The 17,245-nt window shown below is 47.1% G+C and overlaps 1 long non-coding RNA gene across 2 annotated transcripts in view; it reads right to left on the bottom strand.

The window, feature by feature from the left end:
- LOC135903207 (uncharacterized) overlaps positions 1-11,515 on the bottom strand; it is a 60,060-nt gene extending 48,545 nt beyond the window's left edge. Inside the window, exon 1 of one of the 2 annotated variants that reach the window (XR_010564751.2) lies at positions 10,932-11,515. This is a non-coding gene — a long non-coding RNA (uncharacterized lncRNA). The remainder of the gene's footprint in view (positions 1-10,931) is intronic. The other variant, XR_010564750.2, reaches the window with a different exon arrangement.
- Between the last annotated feature and the right edge of the window lie 5,730 nt (positions 11,516-17,245).

The following is a 17,245-nucleotide window of genomic DNA, read 5'->3' as shown; positions in this document are numbered from 1 at the left end:
TGTTGCGTAGCCCTGACGGAGGACCATGGTAATCAGGCGAAAACTCAATCTGCAGCCGCCACTTCGTTGGTAACAGAAAAAAACAACGTTGCGAACCATCCTGCTTGTGTGCCATCGATATCTGCACCTTTTAACAGACGTCCGCCTCCGCTTGACTCAACATGTGGAATGGAGAGATTTGGCAGGTCAGCTTAACCAAACATTTTGGTTCATTTATGAATTCAAAATCCTGTTCTAGAGAATCGTTGTATCGCGAGCTCATTTCTACTTTCGGTATTTTGTATGTTCTGCGCAGATACAACAAGCACGCTTCGCAATGTGCTCAGCCTGTTCGACTGCGTTTTTCAAATGTGAGCAATAAATTTGCTGTAGCAGCACTGGATGTGTAATTGCGAAGTAACGCACGTGTGTAAAGAAAAAGATTTTGCGTTTATTTACATTTCTTTGTGCGCGCTTGTTGCTCGAAGGGTCTGCGAAAAGTTCAAATTAAGGTACTGAGCGATGCTGTAGCTCCTGCGAGAAAGAAAGATGCAGCGTATAGGCACTGTAGGAAGCTTACTTTCGTTATTATCGCACACTGTTGGCTGCCTTGGAAAACGTTTTCTGTTTGCTATCCTGGAAAAGGCTATGAAAGGATTTATTCCGTAAATAATTGCGAGACAAAACATTACTATAAAATACATAAAAATATAGGAGATACTTAAGTCTTGTGTTCAGGACATATTCAATATGAACGAATTTGAAATGTTTAGATTTTTGTGCTGATATGCCTAGAGACAAACCTGACGCTCTCTGTACTTGCGAGTTGCAGCACGCCGAAATAACACTTGAGACTTTATTTTATATTGTACACGTACTTAGCCCTGCTGCGCTTCCTTTCCGTAGCGTGGATGGGCGGAAGAATCTTTGCAGGTCCTTGATTTTTAGGAAACCGCGCCTCAACACAACCGAAAGAGCAGGGTCCATTGTGGCCTATGCACCTTCGCTTACCGACAGCTCTCCTTGCACTACTCAGTTCGTGCCAAGGCTGCGATGGCAGCCTTGGTGACGGGTTTTTCCGCAGCGCCGCCTGGGCAGAGTCTGAGGTCTATAAAGAGCGACCGTGGTCCGTGGTCGTGGTCGTGGTCGCCTACGGCAGCGCGCGGCCGAAGAAAACCACGTGATCATTGAGTAGGGACCAAGCGTGCCGGTAGAGGGCGCCAGTGCTCACCCTCGCAGCATTTGGAAGGGAGTAATGGTGCCGGGGCTTACTTTCGGGAATGCGGTCCTGTGTTTAAGGGCAGAGGTTCAGTCGAGACTAGAAGTAAATCAGAGAGCTGTGGGAAAGTTAGCACTAGGTGCCCACGGGAAAACCACAAACGAAGCAGTGCAGGGAGATATGGGCTGGGCATCGTTCGAAGCACGGGAAGCTCAGAGTAAAATCCTATACGAAAAACATCTGAGGAAATTGGACGATAACAGGTGGGCAGCTAAGGTGTTTAAATACCTATACAGAAAGAGCGTTGACTCACAATGGCGGAAAAGAACTAGGAAGCTAACCAGTAAGTATGCCAGACACGAGGACGAAGAAAGACAGAGCATTAAACGACAGGTTGAAAATGCGGAAGGTAAAAATTGGATAAATTCAATGAAAAAGAAGCATAGTGTGGAACTATATCGATACTGGAAACAGCAGATCAGGAAGGAAGCGTTTTATGATAACTCAAGAGGCAGTGCCCTACTCTTTGAAGCTAGATCAGGCTGTCTTAGAACGCGGAGCTATAAAAAGAAATTTAACGAAGAAGACACATGTACTGTGTGTGGTAAATATGTAGAAACAATGGAACACCTCATACTAAAATGTGATGGTATCAATCCCGATGTCGATGCGGCCACAGTCACCAGTGGCGTAGCCAGAAATTTTGTTCGGGGGGGGCTACGCCACTGGCCCAATATATATATATATATATATATATATATATATATATATATATATATATATATATATATATATATATAGCTGCACGTTGCAGCTCAGCCTCCTCCTTAAGAGGATGCGTAAGCTCAGGTGCTCCTATTTAAGTACATGTAGAAGGGGAATTCGTTTTTCCCTGCAACCACTTCACCAAATTTGAGGAGGTTTGTTGCATTTAAAAGAAAAAGTTTAATTCTAGTGACTACTGGTTTCGAATTTTTCATTTAGGTGGTCAATTGTTTATTACAAATTGGCCAAAATTGAAAATTTTCCGAAAACGAAACTATCAAGTTTAAAACTCCGTGACTCAACAATGAAAAATGATATCACAATTTTGTGAACTGCATCTAATAGTACATCTACAGCGGACAAAATAGATATGCTACACATGAATCTCAAAAAATTTTAGTATTGTGGAAATACGGCTTTTGCAGAAACCTTGTACACAACGTAACCAATTCACGTAAGATACAAATTGACACAGCAAACTTGTCCGCTTTGACTGTTATAATAAATGCAATTGCAACGTCCTTTGAACCATTTTCTGCAACGCTTCACAGTGGTCAATGAAATGAAGTGTTCAACGTACACGGCAGTCATATAGTGATTAATTTCTGTTTTGGAAACACCTTCAGCTGTCAAAAACTTCGCGACACCGAGCTGTTCAACTTTTGAAGTGTCCATTATGTGACGCAACCATATTCAACCCAGTGTATGAGAGCATTAAAGAACGTTTATCTTCGCACCTGCATGTCACTTTTGTAAATGAGACATGTCGTTCTCCTACGCGCATGCCTCGCAGATAATGAACCGAACCATTATTGCGCGGTTAGGGTAGGCTCACTTTCATTTGACTCGCCATCGTACATTAGAAATGAAAAGATACAATGGGATATACAAATGCGAAAATACGGCTTGATAAAGAACAAAAAAGTGTCACTGGAAAAAAAGTTCACTGCATGTATACACAAAACCTCGCAACAAGATATTTAAGTATACGTATAAGTCTCCAATGAGTCTATGTATGTAAGAAGAAGTAACTGTATATAATGCGTCAAACAAGGCAAATAAACATGTTGCACAATCATAGATTCACACAATCCTAGATTCCGCCCCCATTCCATCCACTCCCCCCGATGTATTGCGCGCGAAGGAAGGCGGCGCGCTTGCTCCCAGCTTTTCTACTTTGCGCACACAAGACTGAGCCACCATCGTCGGCTCACCCATTCCAGCTCCCCTCCTACGCTTTCACTCGCACATACAGCATGCAGCGCGTGGTCACGATGTTATCACCCTTGGACTTTATACGAAACATGAGGGCGACGGCAACGGCAGGTAGCGCCTGGAGTGTCCATATAATTGCTTTCGCAATAATATAATAAACGTATCCGGCAATTGAAGCGTCCCGTCGCCGATTACTTTCCGCAAAAGAAGTATCAAAATCGAACTTTCACCATGCAACAATTCGCTGCGCCACAACAATGTATTTTTTTTCTGTGAGGCGGAGGCACCGAAATGGAAAAAAAACCGCATAGAAAGTATGTTGGCCAGAATCGAATGCCTACTTCGGGCACCTAATGGGGCTACGGAAGGAATACCGAAGAAAACGTGAGACGCTTGGTCAGTGGCGTAGCAACAGGGGGGGGGGGGGGGGGGCGGGGGGCCGTGGGCCCCGGGTGCACGGGGCCAGGAGGAGGGGGGGGGGGGGGGTGTCATATACGTCTGAAGACACCCGAAAATTGTAGATATCCTCGCCTTCCTCGACTACACCCGAGGGGGGGGGGGGGGTGACAGAAGAGCTAAGGGCCCCGGGTGCCAGACGACCTAGCTACGCCACTGCGCTTGGTCCACTGAGAACCATACGCATACTGCTCAGTATCCTACAGAGGTGGAACAAGACTTTCCGGAAAGGTTCCGCTCAAGGAATGCGGTGCAATCCTTCGAGTCCCCATAGTGATGGCGGCGAGCGACCATTGTTTTTTTTTTCTCGTCTGCTAGCCAGAAAGCGTACAAAACTCTGTCAGGTGAAAATCCACTCGGCCAGAGCAAACCGAACGCGCACCGAAGAGCAGCTCATGGTGGTCGGGGCCATACGAGAAAAACGTATGCGCTCTGGCTGGCTCTGGCAGCCCGCGGGTGGGGTAGCGAGAACAAAAAAAAAAAAAAAAAATTGAAGAGGCTCAGTGTGTCCTCGAGAATAAAAGCCAAAGTAGAAAAAAATAAGAACGTAGTTACTTTGTCTGGCTTTAGTGTCCTGACATGGATGTTCTGGCGTAGGTTAAAAAAAATGTTGATATTTTTTTATGTGACATGACGGCACAAATGAACCATCCCAACGCTTCGTCTCATTGGACCTCGCTGCCTGCTTTGTCAACTCGTCTGCTAGTGTGTTGATTTGGCTTGTCTCGTTATATGTTCCGATGTAAGACTTTAGAAAAGTCAATAGACCTTTGGCGTCAAATGTTTATAACAACATTAAACCCACAAAGTTCCACAATTGAAAATCTAAAGCACAACTTTGAAAATGTCAATGCACCTTTCACATCAAGAGCTTATGAGATTTACACCATAAAGTTTCGCAATTGATATCCATGCGCTCCATAGATTCCGTGACCTCAGTGAGATGCCGCGGTGAACCCGCTCACCATGAAAGCGCCCTTGAAACTTTGTGCTCGGATGGGACTGCTTGGCGTTATGTGACTCCCGGTGTATGGGCGTTGCCATGAAAACCAGCCCAAGTTTGCAATCTTCGCGGGTAAATGTCTTTTCGAGCGTCAAAAAGACATTCTATACAAAATCCAGAGTGATTTCCGGCGCCGGGGGTCGCTTTGGTCGGCGGTGCATGGACAGCACGAAAAAATTTCGGGGGGGGCTGAAGCCCCATAAGCCCGCCCCCCCCCCCTGGCTACGCCCCTGACAGTCACCCTTCCTGAGGCCCTAGGGTTCAGAGATAATGATAGTCATGTAAATAAATATGCGGTGGAAATTAGCAAAAGGCGATTGGAGGATTGGTGGCTCAAAAGCAGAGAGGTGACATAAGGTTAAAAGGGTAGGAAGACGTATTTAAAGAAAATCGAGAAATTCAATAGCACACAACACAGATAAAAATAAAAGGCAAAATAAAAATCTGAGCATGGTGGCAACTGCCGTCGCCCCGTTTGCAAAGGGGACGCTCGTACCTTCCATCCATCCATCCTAGAATGCTTGCCCTCACATGCCAGACCGAGCTACGCGTCGAGGCCCATCGAAGCACCCTAACCGATCCGTCAAGCAAGAGTTGTGCGATTTCCGTCGTGTTAGTTGCAGGTAAGCGCATGCATTTTGCAACAGCAGCATGTTTATATTTTTTTTTCTGGAAATATCAGGGATGCATGACCGAACTTGTAAGCAGTGTACACAAATGAAGCGAACGTTTGTTTACTAGATTTTCCGCGACCACGTGTTAGTTGTTGGCGTTGTTGCAACGTGTATTGCTTTACTAGTATAAGATCAGGGATTTACGATGCACAGTTCTTATCGTTTCCTTGCGTTACTTTCTTTTTTATACCCAATCAGTTCTCTATCTGCAGTGTGGAATCGGTTGTGGTGTCCTGCGCCCGACAAGATGCCGTACTGCTGTGTGCCACGCTGCAAGTCATCCAGTAAACAACGGACGCCGGGCATATCGTTCCACGAAATACCAAGCGATCCGGAACTGTGCGTAAAATGGCTGAAAGTCATTTCTCGTGAAAACTGGGTACCGAATACGACGTCGTGCTATTCGACTGTATACAGCCGACACTTCAGTTCCTCTGACTTCAAGGAAGGTTGCAAAATTCGGAAACTTAAGAAAGACGCTATTCCCAGCATTTTCGAAGAATACACGGCGTACTTGCAGCCTCCTAAAAAAAATAGAGAGAAGCTACGCGTCAGTGAAAAAGCGCGAGGCTGCTGCGCTAGCCAACCCACCACCGCCGAAGCGACGAGCAGTCACTGATGACAACCAAATGGAGTCGTGTCCGCATCCGCTCGACGAATTGCCGGTTGTCGACGTCGTCTTTGAAGATTTGTCACCTGTGGACTGCACCGCTACCGAACCGTTGCCACCCGTGAAAAACGGCGCTAGCGAGCGCTGCGCATCACCGCGACTTTGCAGATGGACAGAGCAGTGCAGGTGTCCTCACAATTCTCGGTTTCGACAGTGGACAAACGAAAGTGGAGACGCAAAGAACGAGACTTAAACGCGCATGTTGAGCGGCTCAAGAATGCCGTCGACAATTGTACACAAGAAATACAAAAGCTCAAGGAAGAGTGCTTTGTTCATGCATTCCTCCAAGTTGTCGAGAAAGCGAAGGAGAAAGAGTTGGCTGCGTCAGTATTGGTAGAACAAGTTAAGAATTTCGGGAAAACGAAACCAACGTGGTCTGATCTGACAGTGCGCCATGCTGTGGTTTTACGTAACCTCTCGACTCGCGCATACCAGCACATAGGGACTACAGGCATTCTGCGGCTGCCCAGTCGAAGCACCCTGGAGCGTTTTATGGGCACATCACGTGGCGGAGTCGGCGTGACGGAACTCGCGAAGCAAAGGCTGTCAAGCGAGCTCGCTTCGCATCGCAAGCCAGAGAGTGCTCTTTAATTGTAGACGAAATGCGCGTCAAACAGAGGCTACTTTACCATACACAGAGGGACGCCTTCATCGGTGAAGTAGACTATGGTGCGAGCTTTGCTAAGGAAACAACAAATGAGCCTGTGCTAGCCAACTCACTTCTGTGCTTCGTCCTCAACGGCCTTTCAGTTTCGTTTAAAATACCCGTGGCATACTTTTTCACGAGAAGTTGCACTGGCCGCGAGCTGCACACGCTCATGCGACACGTCATGAAGTAAGTTGAAAACATAGGATATTTCGTCGTGCGCATTGTCACCGACAACCACAAAATCGATGCTTGGCGTTCCAACTTCTATGCAACGGAAGCCTCACGCATTGCATTGAGCACCTGGGAACACCGAATCGAAAGTTTTTCTTAGCATTCGATCAGTGCCACTTGGTCAAAAACGTGCGATCGCAGTTTTTATCGCGTGACATTGGAAAAGGCGGCGAAATAACGGCGAACCACTTGAAGAGCCTCTACAAAATGCAGCAAGGCAGCCTTGTAAAGCCAGTTCGATTTCTAACGAGAAAACACGTGCTCCCCACAAACATCGAAAAAATGAACGTAAAAAGAGCAATCCAAGTTTTGTCTCCTGCGGTGACAGCGGCACTGAAGCTCCTGCAAGAGCAAGCGGGCCACACATGCGACGCAAGTTTCGCGGGTGTCGGACCGACGGTTGAATTCATGGGCACGGTGCACCGCTGGTTCATGCTCATGGACGTGAGCAATTGTACCCAGCACATACACCAGAACAATGCCGATTGCAAGCAGCTCGAATCTACAAGCGATGAACGGCTAGTCTGGCTTGAAACAAGCTTCCTCGACTATCTGGCCGATCTCAAAAGCCAGTGCCTGGCGAAGAACTTCTGAACCAAGGAGACTTACGAAGGCCAGGTGATGACAACTCGTTCAAATGTTGAGCGCATTCGATATCTTCTTGAAGAGATGCGCTTTCACTTTGTTTTAACGAGGAAAATGTCGTCTGACCCAATCGAGTCGTTTTTTGGCTGGCTGAGGAAGTCAGCAGGTTCAAATGATCAAACGGATGCCCGAGCTGTTCTGTCAGGTATTGAGAAGACTCTGAAGACTGGCATCGCGTCGGCGGCTGGTACGAGCAACGTACGTAATGGCAGCAGAAGGCAGCGATTGCTTGTCAACGCTGCCGCAACAGAAAAACACAAGGGAAGGAACCAGCGAGGAATTCCCTGCAGATGCATGTAGAGAGCTCACAGAGCGACTCAAGCGAGGACAGCCTCTGCTTCCTACTCCAGATGTCGCAGCATTGGCTATGGTCGGCGGCTACTTGGCAAGAGCTGTACAAGAAAATATCACTTGTGAGGAGTGCGTCAGCCTGTTAAAAAAGCCAAACGCCTCGGCGCCCTCGGACTCGCTGATAAAGCACCCAGACCGCGATGGACTCATCTACCCATCTAGACAACTTTTAGCGGTTCTCTACGCATTGGAGAATCAGCCTTTGAAGAAGCTTGCTGTGAGTAATGCCGCTGCAATACTCCGCAAGCACAAAACCTTCATGTGCTCGACGCCAGCACACCAAGAGAACCTGCTGCAACTGTTGTTGACAAAGTTTTTTCGCCAAATATTCACAAATTTTGCAATGAAGGCGACAGACAAACACGACATGGCTAAAGCGTTTGAAATGAAACCGCTGTCACGAAACACCCTCAAACTGTGAGCTATCTCACAGTTCGGCGCTTTTTGGTGAAGGGCTGGCTCTCCACGAAATGTTTTGTGTTGCTTACTTCCAATGCACACTGTGTGCGAACATCAATTTAACGTGCGATTATATTTTATAATTCCATGTGAAATACGAACGCCAAACTTGTCTCCACGAGCGCGCGCGCAAGCGGCGGCGTCGCGTCGTCTGCTCTGGGACAGTGTATGGGAAGGCAGCGCGGTCTGTTGGCGGGCGCATGAACTAGGCGGTAAGGACGGCGCGCTTTGTTCTCCCACTCAGTGGGCGGGCATGAAAAAATATAGGAGGCTTAGAGTTACTGTATATGCTACCACAGGTAGCAGAGTTGCGCGTAGGTCCGCCATCTTGCCTGGCAAGCAACCAAATCTATGCGGCGAAGCCGCACTCTGTTTTTGCAGGCGACTTGCCTACCATATTGTCGATCGACCGTGGGCGCTTTTGCATCGCTTGTGGACTGCTTTTCCGCCTAATCGCAAACAAAGTGCATCGAAACAGCTGACTGAATAAGATCGTCAAGAAAAGGCGCCGAGATCGGTTCCCACCGAAGCTTATGCCAAGCGTATCCGCCGAGTCCATCTGCACGCTCTCGGCGCGTTTAGGCTCAGGAATCAAGAAGTCTAACAAGGATAAATCACCATTTTTTAGCTTTCGCATCAGTGTCCTTAAATAAACACAAGTAGCATGAGCGCACAAACAGCACAAGTAGCGATGAGCGCCGATGTGACGCGTCATGAACACAGGTATATATGTGCTGTCGCCGAAGGATCACAGTCCTAGCCTGCGCTTCTCTGACGAAGATATATGAATAGACAGACGTGTCGACTGAAAGACATCACTGAACTAAGAAAACGTTGCATATCCTTCGCATGAAGAACAACAAACGGCTATCCAAATCGGTAGTAACAGCCCATACAGCGTCCCGGGTCGGTGGTTCATTTAGGACTTTTTTCGAAGTTAAAATGCAAATCGCAAGTGAAAATCGGTGTTGTGGCACTTCTGAGCAAGCTACTGAATATGGACAGCAAAATTTTCTTTGTGGTACAGGCGTGAGCTTTAGTTGCTGGGCGATAGCGCATCTACTATGACTGAGCGAGGCTTCTCTCTGTGAAACTAAAACTGCTTCTTGGTCCTTGGTGCAGAAAATTATGTGCCGATGTCCGGCTTCTGGCGTGGCGTAGTGGTAAAGTACCGGGCTTAGGATTTGCAGGTCCGACGTTCGAATCCTGGTCGGAGCTTTTTTTTGTTTTTTTTTATTGCGCCAAAATGCTCTCTGTTTTTTTCTGTTCTCAAAAAATATATATATACGGTGTCCAGGCACCGCGTATTTAACGCGCTAGAGCTGTTTTTCGCACCAGTACCCAGTGCCTCCCAGTACGCCGCGCCTGCCCAGCACCCCAGTATCCAGCGCGCGGCACTGGGCCCATAATCCGGCGCTGCACTGGACACTGGCTTTTGCAATAGGCATACCTGCTTATGTGCCAAAGCTTTCAACCTGTAGGCAGTCTTAAATATTACTGGTGAATAAATGACCAACCATTAGTATTTCGACTCTGGTACCCCATTAAATTTGCTGTAGAAACGTACCCACCTACTAGCAGGCACTGGATATCAGCCACACCTTCAAGTGCCACTTCATTATGTGCCTTTTCACTGCAGGGATTCGAAAAGTAACCTTCTGTGGGAGTGTAGTGAAAGTTTTTCTCTCACAGGATTGACATAGCTACAATATGGGTTATAATGCAAAACACAGTAAAGGCCCTTACCGTATGGTAAATAACGACAATTATTCCTATTGCATCCTGCTTCACATAAGCAGTAGTAGATGAAATATCTTTACTTAGTTGTGTAACCTCTTTCATGTTCAGAAACAGCAACCAAAGCATGCAGTGCATTATCCTGAAAATGTGAGCTGGTTTTTTTATGACAGTTCTGTGAAAGCAGTGTGGTGCATGGGTTTGAATGGGATCGAATAAAAAGCTTTTCCGCTTTCAGAGCGATTCGTGCAGACGGGAGCAGAGCACCCGGTCATTATATCATTCCGATGGCACTGCGCGGACACTGCGTTGAACCAACTGTGAGATGCGCTGCGCACGTTGTGTTGTTGCTCCGCAGCTAGCGCGCACGCGAACAGCGAACGCCAAGATCGGCCGGATTCGCTTTGAATTTGACTGGCGATAACTTGTGTCAATCCAGTTCGCTGCAGCGGCGGCGTCGGGAAATACAAAAATTGGCCCGGGCATCTGCTTCTCCGCAATGCACGGTTGCTTGCGTACCACGTGATGACGCTCTGCCAATAGGGGCGCTAGCGGCGTGATAAAACAGACGCGCAACTCTGCTACCTGCGGTAGCATATACAGTAACTCTAAGGAGGCTATGGTTTGACCGCCACCTACTGTATAAAAGGTCGTGGTAAAAGGTCGTGGTTATACAGTAGGTCGCGAGTTTGACGGTGTTCTTCTCAGTCAAATTTGGCAGGCAGTCTGGCAACATTTACCCGCAAAGCTGGCAACAAACTCAAATTACACCAATCGGAACTCTGCCGTGCCTCCGCCTCGCTTCTGTGAGGCCGTTTGTTCGACACTCAGGTGATCATATGTCAAAAAATTGCCCGTGTGCACATTAAAACCCTTACCTCACGCCTTCTCCTCTTGGCGAAGGCCGCTCTTGGAGGTGGCGAGGTGTTTCTCTTGTGGGAGAATATAGACGGGACAACGCCGGGCTTCAGTCGCGCCGATTTAACTGGAACACCGACTGCCCGCATCGTTGTCAAGCTCCGATGATAATCACTGTCGCGGAAATGGTCCGAGCACAGCACAGTTTTCTTCGTCGGCACGAAATTATCTCTCCTCACCGCACGGACCCACTGCGCTGCAAGCTTCTTGTCCTTCGGGAACAAGTGAAACACCACGTCGTCTCGCCCGCCGGTGTTCCCGCAGCCGAATGCTGCACAGAACGAGGGCATGCTGGGCGCCCTTGGCCGTAGGCACTCACGCAGCACAGAAAGGAAGAGGAGTTCACGAAAATCGCAAAAGAAAACAAGCGTGAGCGGCGGCAGATCTCTCGTAGCGTCGTTTAGTAAAGCGCAGGACGGAACGCCGGTCCAGCAGCACGGCCCCCGGGATTGACGTCACTGTCGCCGGTTCTCTCCTCCGTCTGCCTCCTCACCCGGCGCTCCAGGAAGCGACGAGGGCGTGTCCGCGGGGGGGGGGGGGATGTTAGAAAGCGATTTCCGCCCCTTATATTAACAAAACGAAGAAAAAAAATTTAGAACCGTAAAATATTAGGTCTGTTCTTCCCAGCCCCAGCAATTCATGGAAATTGAAAACCGTTTCAGCTTCCTTTTAACACGCGACAGGAAGTAGCTTGGAGGTGACTTCAAACACCTACCCCAACCCCGTAGCCTATCCACTACTACCTGGACCAATACATAGTATGTACGTACGTCATTGAACAATACTCCGCGACTTCCGGTTTACAGCAGCGCCATCTTGGGGAACCTATAGGCAACGTAACGTTGCCTATAGGCCTATGCGCGCGCCTGTTGATAAGGTACTCCAAGATGGCGGAAGCAGACGACAGCAGCGGATGTGACGTCACGTGCATATTATGTATACTCTAATACCTGTAACCATTGCAAGCAAAAAAGCAGATCTGCTTCACATTATGTGGTCGTGCCCAGCGGAATATTACACGAATAACGAAATAAGTAATACTGAGCAGTGGGAAACCGTGTTGTTCAGCTCCGACCTTGACCTGCAGGCCAAAGTCAAGAGAGCTGAAGAAACCACCTGGGCCCAGGGGCTCGTGGCCGCCTAACCACAAGGTCACTTCTCAATACGTACCTTGTTTTTCAATAAAGTCTTTACTCACTCATTCTCGCGTGTTCGAATTACAATATGTAGCTCTCATGTCTGCGGTTCGTTTGCACGTCGTGCTTTGCGAATTTTCTGATGCAATTTACTTTGTAAACTTCAGTTAGTTCAATGAGCCGCTTGCGCGTGGTGGAAGGCCGAGAAGAATCAGGAGTGTACTACACTTCCAAACGCGTGCGTGCGTTTGCAGCGTGTGCACTGAGCATGCGGTGCATATGTTTTTTATGCCCGTTGCATCTGTCATACAGTGCGTGTTGCAAACGGAATAGTCAGACATACTAGCAAACACTGTGCAAAAGGTCCTGGCATATGTCTGTAATATGCACGCTGCATGCCCCCATGATGTCCTTCATGGTCAGGCAATGCATGTCTGCAGGACGCAGAGAGTGCGGCCAAACGACGTCCGCAGGACCTATTCGACACTTCCCTAAAACATCCATGTCCTCGCAGTGGATGTCCATATACAATATCCACAGGACGTCATTGTTTTCTTGTCACTGGGCTCCTCTGGCAGCTGCGGCTCCGGCACTGCTACATTGTGTGGGTTTTCTCTACAGAATTATGCATTGAAACAACATTGCTATCTAAATGTCCTCTCTGCAACAAATGCATGCCTGCAAGCGCATCATTACTTTCATAAAGTGAATAGCTTTCTAGAAGCGTTCGGCTATTTGCTTACGTTAACTACCATCGCCGATGGTTTCTGCATAATATTCTCTCATTTGTTTCCATTCTGCCTATTGCTGCAACGAAAACGAGAAGCAGAGATGGGAGGGAGGTGCGCAAATGATTGGGGATGGGCCATTGCAGTGGACGAACTGGGCAAGTTCACAACGCAGCATAGAGTTCTATACAATTATTGTGGGAAACTATATGCTTCGCAGTAGGCACAGCTAGAGTAGCGTAGCTGCTTTTCATTGTCTTTTTATTATTCCAATTGCAGCTATACGGACACTCCAGACGAATTTCTGCCGTCGCCATGATGGTCCGTATAAAGTCAAAGTGCGATAACATCCAGGCCGCGCGGCGTATGCTGTAGGTAGGGGCTATACTGTAGGTGCTAGGGAAAGCTTGCGAGGGTAAGTAGGGAAGGATGGTAGCTTGATTGGACTTGACGCGGCGGCGTCCCCTCGGACGTGCAAGGAAGGAAGGCGGGGAGGATGCACGGCCTTCTCGTGTGCACTAGGAAGGTGGGGAGTGGACTGGTCAGTGGCACACCTCCTCTTCTACTCTGGCTGCGGCAGTTGAGCGCAGCCACCCACCTCCCTATCTTGGAGCCAATCTGCAATGGGTTCGAAGGCTAGCTAGGCCGCCAGAGATAGCTGATGGCTTCGTGCTATGTTCTCGCGCGCCTAGTTCGCATTGAGGTGACAGGCAGAACGAAGGGGAGTTTGCTTGGCAATGCTGCTGCTCTTCGTCACTCCAGCAGTTCCGACAGCGAGTGTCCACGGTCAACGATTGTGATCTGTTCGTGTTTGTCAATAGGCGCGTGACAGCACTTTTGCTAAACTAGCAAGCGAATGTTTACAGCAGTTTATGCAGCTGATAGAACTACAAACCTTACTTTGTTTAGCTAATTTGCTATGGCAATCAATGCCTTGCTTTTCGGGCGGAACTGCAACTTTTTCGTATTATTTGTTGGAGCACGAACTGTATTCGCATAGTGTTTAGAGTATCATTCTATTAAAATTAAATTCTGGCGTCTTACAACAACGATATTATTATGAGGCAGGCCGTAGTGGGAGACTGCAGATTAATTTTGACCACCACGGGATCTTTAACGAGCACAATGTACGTGCATGTACAAAGGCGTTTTTGCATTTCGCCCCCATCGAAAAGCGGCCTCGTCTGCGGCCAGGATTCGATCCCGTGCCGTTGTGCATAGCAGCGCAACGCCGAAGTGCCACTACACCGCCACAGCGGGTCTCATCCTATGCGTGTTCAAATGTCATATGCACTCACCATTAGTTCACGAATATTCATGCTTTCTGCACAGCATCGCACCCTTGCTAGGCTGCTTCTCAAAAAGTTTATTCGGTATGTCAGACAAGGCTTGTGTTGACTGGCAGGATATGTAATCATACAGAGCGTTTCAGTGCCTGCATACAAAATTAGTGAACAAAAGGCAGGTGAAACTCCACATAAATAAATACATTTACTGAAAGTAAATTTTTTTAGCTGGAATTAAAAACCGAAGAAATTACGCCCAGTTTTCTCAAAACAAAAGCCGGTAGTTATTGTTGAAGCCATGCAGTGCATAACGAGAGATCGAATGCGGAGGTGTTGCTTTTGTACTCCGCTTCGACACCTCTGCCGAGTCAATGCGCTTCCAACATGGCCGGTAGGGTTATGAACTGAGAAACACTGAACACACCACAATGTGCAACTGCTACGTCCAAAAGCGCTTCCTTAGAATGGAAATTTAGGTTATACTCCATAATACACGTAAATAAAACATAAGGACTACTCCTTATGTTGCAAGACTGGAACTGGAACATTGAATAATCATTGTGCAATTTATGCAGAATTTAATTATGGGGTTTTAAGTGCCAAAACCACGAATTATGAGTCACGCTGCAGTGGGGGACTCCAGATTAATTTTGATCACCAGGGGATCTTTAATGTGCCCCCAATGCATGAGACACTTGCATTTTTGCATTTCGCCCCCATCGAAATGCGGCCACCATGGCCTGGATTTGATGCTGCGACCTCGTGCTTAGCAGTGCAACACCATAGCTGCTAAGTCACCACAGCGGGTTGCAATTTATACAGCAATACTCGCAAAGAAATTTCGATTAGTTGCACACCTCCACAGGCATCATGGCCGGAGCAGACTGAATGAAGCGAGGAAGCTCTTGATGGTGCATGTGGAATTCTTCCACAAAAGTGTTTCTGCGGGAGGGGGAGGAGTCGGCCCACATTTTGTGTCCACACTTCTGTTTACACCATCGCCTTCACAACATGCGGCTATTTTATGCAGTTACATTTAAAAATCTTCACGTCTATCCATCCATGAGGCCCATGCAGCCAATCCCAAAGCTGACAGTTTTGCTGAAGTTCATTTCATTTAAAAAAGAAAGAAATGGCTGCTCAACAAATACATATTCATAATCATATGAAAGTCTTGTCAGCAGGAAGTTTACGTTTACGTTAGTCTATGCCTTCGGCATAGAAATGAGTTTTTCAAGCGAGATTGCTGCAATGATGACAACACATTCAGGTGAAGCATAGGCCTTTAATTCATTATTCACAGTGCTGCTTTCATGTATGGTATATAATATATAATGGTTATTCTCATAATATAACATGGTAGAGAGTAAACATGCCAGCGAGAATGATTAGCTTTGCTCCAACAAATCTCCACAGTCGCAATCACAGTGTAGAAAGGTAGAAACCACTGAAACACTTTCAGTGAATTCTCAGAAGCAAACTCTTAAATATGCCACACAGGCACTATACCAAATGACAGCATTTGTCACGAACCGTTGCTCCTGTTCTCTTGCCCCTTCAGATATAGGTTTGTGTTCCGTGTTGCGTGTACAGCTTATGACTAAAGTACGCATGTATACGAGCAACACAATGCAACCGGCACCACACTCAATGCAGTAGTTCTGTTTGCAGGCATTCTGAATTCACAAGGACCTGTTTTTAATACCATGAGGACAAGTGACAAATAGGACAACTGCAATCACCACGAGAGAAATCTAGCTGAAAACGTCAACTTGGGAAATCGCAAATGGACTAGCATACAGCCTTTCGCAGGTGCCCAAAGTGTGCCAAGTCCATGTGAATGTAGTAGTCACTATATCAGCAAGTGGGTAAGCAAAGGAGAGGCTAGAAATGTTTTGCAGAGTGTTGGGGGGTTCGTGATGCGATTCATGTGCTTTTGAGGAGGGAGGCTGTACAATTTCTGACAGCAAATGTGCACACAACTTTGTCAATGGCCATCTTGATCCACCAGCCTTTGCAAGAGCAATGTCTCAATCTGGCAGCACTACAAGAACAGTAACAGGTGCAGTGTATACCGGAGCAGCGTTCAACCCATGCATGCATACAGGCGAGTTGCAGTCACTGGTACCAAAAGGTACTCAACACAGTTAATCTGCGAGAAGGGTTTTAAGCACGTCACCATAACTACACCTTGTACTGCTCAGGATGAACTAGCAGTGCATGGACAAGGGTGTGCGTCATGACATTGTGAAAAAAGAGCCAAAGTACATTGTACAGAACAGAGCCAGCAGTGCTGCCTTGGTGAAACAGGAAGTACTGAAACATCTTCTGATCTTGGCAGTGTGCAGCTATGCGGCAAGGCACACTGTGCAAATCATAACTCGCAAAACTTTGCTTTGCCATTCCAAGAGAGCTCAACGACAACGAAATAAACTGTAAACAGAAGTTGCAAATATGGTCATAGAAATAGATAACATATTTATGAGACACAAACACCTGTAACAAAAGAATGTGATCTTGCTAAACCTAAAATAAAGCCTCCTAATTTTTCTCTCATCTTTGCATCATCGCACTGTGCACATATATACGCTCAGGTCTTCAGCACAGGCATCTTAGAACAAGTACTTTGTGGACTAGCAGTGCAAGGACAAGGGTGTGTGTCATGATATTGTGAAAGAAAGCTAAAGCAGATTGTACAGAACAAGCCAGCTGTGGATTCGCAGTTCATTTAGTAGACTATATGAATATTCAAGAAAACAGGCAGAAGCAATAGGCATAAATACCGCACTGGCACACATTGTCAGCAACGCTTCTTCTGCTATGCATAACGCAAAAGCGCAAGCAGAAATAACGCTTGTGCTCCGAGGCTAGCATTCAAGGTGCTAATCCATTATACAAAAACAATGCACAGTCATGCATTTTAAAACAGCCGTGTGTGTATAGGGCAAGGCAATAAAGGAACTACTTCCACACAACAATGACCTGTGCCAAGCCATGCCTCGCAGTCTAATGCCACAGTTAAAATCCCTTTGCATTGATCGAAATGCTTCACATTGATCAAATTCTACACCCACAAATTCCACAAGTACATTTTACCCACATGCCAGCTTAATTTCTCAGCCCG

Source organism: Dermacentor albipictus, chromosome 2, assembly GCF_038994185.2.
Source record: "Dermacentor albipictus isolate Rhodes 1998 colony chromosome 2, USDA_Dalb.pri_finalv2, whole genome shotgun sequence".
NCBI classification, from domain to species: domain Eukaryota; kingdom Metazoa; phylum Arthropoda; class Arachnida; order Ixodida; family Ixodidae; genus Dermacentor; species Dermacentor albipictus.
Note: the sequence above shows the minus strand (reverse complement) of the source record. Positions and strands in the feature narration are given on the sequence as shown.